The sequence below is a fragment of the Camelus bactrianus genome, unplaced genomic scaffold, assembly GCF_048773025.1.
Source record: "Camelus bactrianus isolate YW-2024 breed Bactrian camel unplaced genomic scaffold, ASM4877302v1 HiC_scaffold_28, whole genome shotgun sequence".
NCBI classification, from domain to species: domain Eukaryota; kingdom Metazoa; phylum Chordata; class Mammalia; order Artiodactyla; family Camelidae; genus Camelus; species Camelus bactrianus.
This window is the reverse complement of record NW_027413942.1, coordinates 1,896,501-1,902,500: the sequence shown is the minus strand read 5'-3', so window position 1 is coordinate 1,902,500 and position 6,000 is coordinate 1,896,501. Positions and strand designations below refer to the sequence as shown.

The window sequence follows — 6,000 nt, the reverse complement described above, 5'->3', positions numbered from 1 at the left end:
CCCTGCCCACACGCCGCGGCAGTCGCTCCCCGTGGAGAGTGACTGCACGCTCTGGATGGAGGAGCGGCGGCTGGGGGGTCCGGTGCCCCCAAGGCTCCCCTCTCAGATCGCTAGAGAAGGCTTTCTCACCGAGGGCGCATCGCCCCCCACCCAGCGTGCCCCGTTCAGGCCTACGGAAGCCCGCCGACGTGTACGCCAGCGCTCGGCTGGGCAGGAGGGGTCTGCGGTAGGGGTAAGCAGCGGGCCAAGAAGCGAGCGCTCGCGGTCGGGACCGGGGAGAACCCGTGCGTGCCACCTCGCGAGGAGACACACCCAAGACCGCGTGGGGACGGGACAGACGCCCGCCCCCCACCGGCACATCACCCGGCCCCACCACGATCGCTCCCACGCCCGGGCGCGAACCCCGCTGAGGGGGGACCCACCCGGCGTGCGCCCGGCCACGTCAGTCCCCCCCCCGGTACAGGGTGAGGACTGACGTTCAGGAGGCGGCCCCGGCCCCACCGAGGGTGGGGAGCGGCCACGCCTCGCTTACCGTCTCGACCCCTACCCCACGCCTCAAGAGAGGCGCTCGGGAGACACGACCACCGCAGGGGTTACCCGAGAGGACTCGCTGGGGACGGGAAGCGATGCCGCCGCTCGGCCTCGGGCACCTGAGGGACAACCTGGAGCGCTCCAGGGGCACCGCAGAGGACCAAGGCGAGACACGCTCACACCCCGACGAGGGGGTACGTGGCGTGGCGGCGGGGCAGCCCTCCCCCGCCGCGGGGGAGGGCCGCTCGCGAGACAGGACGCCGAGCAGGCGAGGAGGCGAGAGTGTCTGCCGCGTCACAAGACCCCGGCCCCGCCGACACCACAAGGCACGGGAGACCGAGGTCGGGCCGGAGTCCGCACCCCTGCCTTCCCCCCGCCACCCACGGGCGGCAGAGGAGAGGCGAGGGGCCCGCAGGCAGAACGAGAAGAGAAGCCACGTTCGCCATGAACGTCCCCGTCCCTCGTCTGGCGCGGCTTAGGCCCGGCCCGGGGGAGCATGACTTCACCACATCGATCAGGTGAGTGAGTGAGTGAGCGAGTGAGCGAGCCAGCCATGTGGGGCAGGGAGGCCCCAGAGGGGAGGGCCCGGCGAGGACAACCACCAGAGGGGCCTGCTTCAGCCTCGCCAGGCGCCACCCACTCCTCAGTCCTCTCCGAGGAGAGCGGCCAACGACCCCAGGCGGGGAATGCCTGACACGCGGCACGGAGCCTACGGGGGTGGGGTCGTGCCGGCCACCACCGGGTGCCTGCGGCGGGGAGCGCACGGGGTAAAAGACCCACGCCGCCACCTCACCCCACCGCCCTCGGGCCACCAGAGACCGGAGGTGGCACCACGGGCCACGTCAGCCGGACGCACACACGAGAGCCGGCGCGCAGGCCCGGGCGGGCGGCTCAAGTGTCAGAAGCGGAGTCGGCTACCAGGCCAGGGCTCACGCAGAGAGAAGCCCAGAGCCCCGCACGCGTCCGGAGACCCAACACTCGGTGACAGACACCGAGGAAGACCGTGTCAGCACCTATCTGCTGGCAGAAAATGCCCAACACGACAGGAAAAATGACAGCGCCCAGAAACGGGGCGGGTCCACGATTTGCAGGGGGGGACCCCGGGACCTCGGTCCGGCCACCTGCCCCCAGCCCTACCCCCATAAATGGCAGCCCCGAAGCTCTCGGGGGCCATCTGATCGACCGGGGTGGGGGGGTTGGTAGGGGGAGGGGAGAGGGGAGGGGGATTAGGAGGAGGCTTAGGAGGAGAAGTGGGAATGGGAATGGGAATGGGAAGGGGAAGGGACGAGAGGGAGACGGGATCAGGCCGGGGACGCCCTGCCCTTTTCTCGCCCGCGTGGCCGGGGACTCGGGGAGATGCCACAGAGGCGCCTCCGACGAGAGGGCCCCCCACGAGGGACCGCTCCCGAGCACCGGGCCCCGGGCCGGGGAAAGCCTGCCTCCCCCACATCCCTCGCAGGACGCCCCCGTGCCGGTCCCCGAGTCCGGATGAAGTCTCGGTCCCTCCAACGCCACCGGAACCCACGCGGGCAGGCTTAAGGGGCGGGGGGCACCCCCCCTCCCAGGCCTCCCGCGCCAACAGGGGCCGGCCCAGCCACGTCTCCGGATCCATCGGGACTCAGAAAACATTTCATCCAAGGAGGCGCCTCCGACGACCGGGAACCCCAGCGCGCCCGTCCCCGGCCTCACCGCACTGGGCCCGGGCCGCTCCTCGCCTCACGAGCAGTCGTCCAAGGGACGCAGACGAGGGCCTGACCACCTAGCCGCCGGCGGCCCGGGCGCGGGACACTCTCTCCCTTTCCCCCGCGGCGGCAAGGCGCAGGCCGTGTCCGATCGGCTCGGGTCGGTCTCCGCGGCTGGAGGGGCACAGGCGGATGCTGGTCGACCAGGCCAGGCCACACGGCTTCCCCCGGCACACGAGATCCCGGGAGCGCGGCGACAGTCACCCCCTCATCATCCTGCGAGTCCAATCTGCGCCGAGAGCAGGACGCGCCCGCGGCTCAGCGCCACGGGGACTGTCACCGCCGGTGTCGCCAGCCTCCCCGAAGTCTGCCTCGGGCCCCGCCGCCGAGCCCCATCCCTTGCCGAGGTCGCCGACGCTCGGGAGAAGAGGGACAATCTCAGAGCGGCAGCCAGATGGCGCCCGACAACCGTCGCCAACGTCCCCGGAACCGATCCCGACCGCCGCCGGCCGCCCAAACGCCCGAGCTCGTCCCGGACTGAGGCGCCGGGCGGCCCCGTGGCGTCCGCCTCGGAGCCCGCTCACCCTCGTCACGGCACGGCACGGCACGGCACGGCACGACACGAGGCGACACGACGCGACGCGGCGCGACGCGACCCCGGCAACAGATCAGGGCGGGGAGGACGGAGGGAGCCGGGGTTTGGCAAGACACGGCCGGCCGGGCGGCTGCCGCGAAGGGGACGCGCTCCCCACGCGATTCCCCGGGCGGGGGAGATCACACGGACACGCCGGCGGGGCCGGGGCCGACGCCGCGGGTGGCCCAGAGCGACCAGGACGAGATCCCGGGTTCCCGGGTGGGAGGTTGGGAAGGGGAGGAGGGGAAGAGGGAGGGAAGGCGGGGGCTGGCAAACCGAAAGCAGGCGAGCGCTCAGAGAACAACGCAGGAATCGGCTTTGGAGTCCGTCCTCTCGAATGCGGGAGGTCTTTCGAAAGCAGACAGGCAAAGCCCAGAAGCTAGAAAAGAAAGGATGAAGACCGCGAACCCCATCGAAGCGGAAAGAAAAATCGATCTCGGCACAGATCGCGACAAAGCCCAAAGACAACAAACGGGCGCCTGGGGAAAACGCACTCGCGGTCGGTCGTGAGAACACGGACGTCAGCACGGCTGACCACAACCGCAGGAAGGAGGAGGGAAAACAAAAAAATGCGGGCGGGGGTTCGGGGGGGCGAGTCGATAGCCACCCGCTCGGTAAATCGAGGTTCAGTGCATCTACACAGAGCAACACTGTGCATGCGCATCCGCGTGTCTGGGTGTGCGTGTGTGTGTCGGTGCGTGTGTTTGACACAGTCAACGTGGACAAGGAAACTGTAGCCCCATCCGAAAAAAAAAAAAAGAAAGAAAAGAAAGAAAGAAAAGAAAGAAAGGAAAGAAAGAAAGGAAAGAAAGAAAGGAAGAAAGGAAGGAAGGAAGGAAGGAAGGAAGGAAGGAAGGAAGGATGGAAGGAAGGAAGGGAGGAAGGAAGGAAGAAAGGAAGGAAGGAAGGAAGGAAGGAAGGAAGTAAAGAAAAGAAAGAAAAGAAAAAAAAGAAAGAAAGAAAGAAAGAAAGAAAGAAAGAAAGAAAGAAAGAAAGAAAGAGAAAGAAAGAAAGAAAGAAAGAAAGAAAGAAAGAAAGAAAGAAAGAAAGAAAAAGAAAGAAAGAAAGAAAGAAAGGAAAGAAAGAAAGGAAAGAAAGAAAGGAAGAAAGGAAGAAAGGAAGAAAGAAAGGAAGAAAGAAAGGAAGAAAGGAAGAAAGAAAGAAAGAAAGAAAGAAAGAAAGAAAGAAAGAAAGAAAGAAAGAAAGAAAGAAAGAAAGAAAGAAAGAAAGAAAACATGAAAACAAACGACAAAACCCACCACCAAAGGGAAATCAAGTTGTAGAACTACTCTGGGGTTTAAAAACAAAAACAAAAACACCGTAGAAAAAGCACAACCGCAGCCCATCAGGGGTTCCTCTCCTCAACAGCCCAAGAACTCGGTCAACTCCACCTCCTAGAAGCCAGAAAACCAGGGATGAAACACGTGCAGGAGACCCAAACGGACGTTTTCAGTTTAAAAGGAAAAAAAAAAAATTATTTTTTTCCTCCCCCAAATGGGGGAGGGGGCGAGGGGGAGGATGGAGCGTAGAACTCAGCGGCAGAGTGCCTGCCCAGCACGCGCGAGGTCCAGGGTTCGATCTTCAGGACTTCCGTTCAAGTCAATAAGGAAGTCGGTAAGTCAGGCAATCACTAAGTCAGGCAACAAACCAGCAAAAGAAACGAATTACCTCCCCTCCCCGAATAAACAAACAACCACCGAAAGCAACAACAGCAGCAAGAACCAAAAAAAAAAAGGCCTAAATAAATAAATAAATGTAAGTAAGTAAATAAATAAATAAGTAAACAAACGAACACAATTTAAAAAAGGGGAAAACGCACGCATTTCCGTTTCTAAGAGATATCCGGACAGGCCCAGTACCTGGAATCACGACAGCAAGTTCCAAAAACAAGCAGAAAGTGCCTGCTCCTGACGGAACACGTGATAGAGATCACCGTTCGAGATGGGGCCGGGTGGGCGGGCTGGCGGGCGGACACAGAGCTCTCGACTCATACCTGACAGAATCCGCTCTCCGACAGAAGACAGAAGGCAACACGAATTGAACAACCTTTTATTATAAAAACTCTTATAAAAGTGGCTATAGAGCAACGTATCTCAACATAGTAAAAGCTGCTTATGACAAAACTACAGCCAGTATAATACTCAATGTTGAAAATTTGAAAGCCTTCCCACTAAAATCTGGAACAAGAAAAGAATGTTGTGTCTCACCACTTCTATTCAATATAGCATTGGATGTTCTAGCCATAGCAATTAGACAAGGAAATTAAAACAGTTCTAAACTGGAAGAGAAGAGGTCAAATTGCATTATACATGGATGACATAATACTAAATATAGAAAACCCTAAAAGCTCCACACAAAGACTACTATAGCTGATAAAAGAAACTGGCAAATTAGTAGGATACAAGATTAACATCCGTAAGTCAGAGGCATGTCTTTACACTAACAATGAAATATCAGAAAATGAAAGTAAAGAAGTAATTCCTTTTAAGACTGTATCAAAAAAAAATAAAAAAACTTAAGAATAAATCTGACCAACAAAGTTAAAGACTTATACGTGGAGAATTACAAAATGCTAAGGAAATTAAAAGTATTTAAAGAAATGGAAAGATATCCCATATTCTTCGGATTGGAAAAATTAATATTGTTAAAATGACCATATACCCAAAGCAATCTACAGATTTACTGTGATTCCTATCAAATTACCCAGGACTTATTTCACAGAACTAGGACACATCATACTAAAATTCATATGGAATCAAAATAGACCCAGAGCTGCCTAAGCATTACTGAAGAAAAAGAACAAAGTTGGAGGAATAATCCTTCCAGGCTTCAGACAATACTACAAAGCTACACTAATCAAATCAGCATGGTAGTGGAACAAAAACAGGCATATGGATCAATGGAAGAGCATAGAGATCCCAGAAATCATTCCACAAACTTTTGGTCAAGTAATCTTTGACAAAGGAGGCAAGAACATACAATGGAATAAAGACAGTCTCTTCTGTCAGTGGTATTGGGAAAACTGAACAGCTGCATGTAAATCAATGAAGTTAGAATACTCCCTCACACCATACACAAAGACAAACTCTAAAAGACTTATAACTTTAACCTAAGACAAGGTACTATAAACCTCTTAGAGAAAATCATAGGCAA

The 6,000-nt window shown here is 57.1% G+C and overlaps 1 protein-coding gene across 28 annotated transcripts in view; it reads right to left on the bottom strand.

Annotated features, from left to right (window-relative positions):
* Positions 1 to 6,000, bottom strand: part of LOC141576747 (uncharacterized) — a 48,451-nt gene that overhangs the window by 19,857 nt on the left and 22,594 nt on the right. The gene's annotated exons all lie outside the window — the stretch shown is intronic.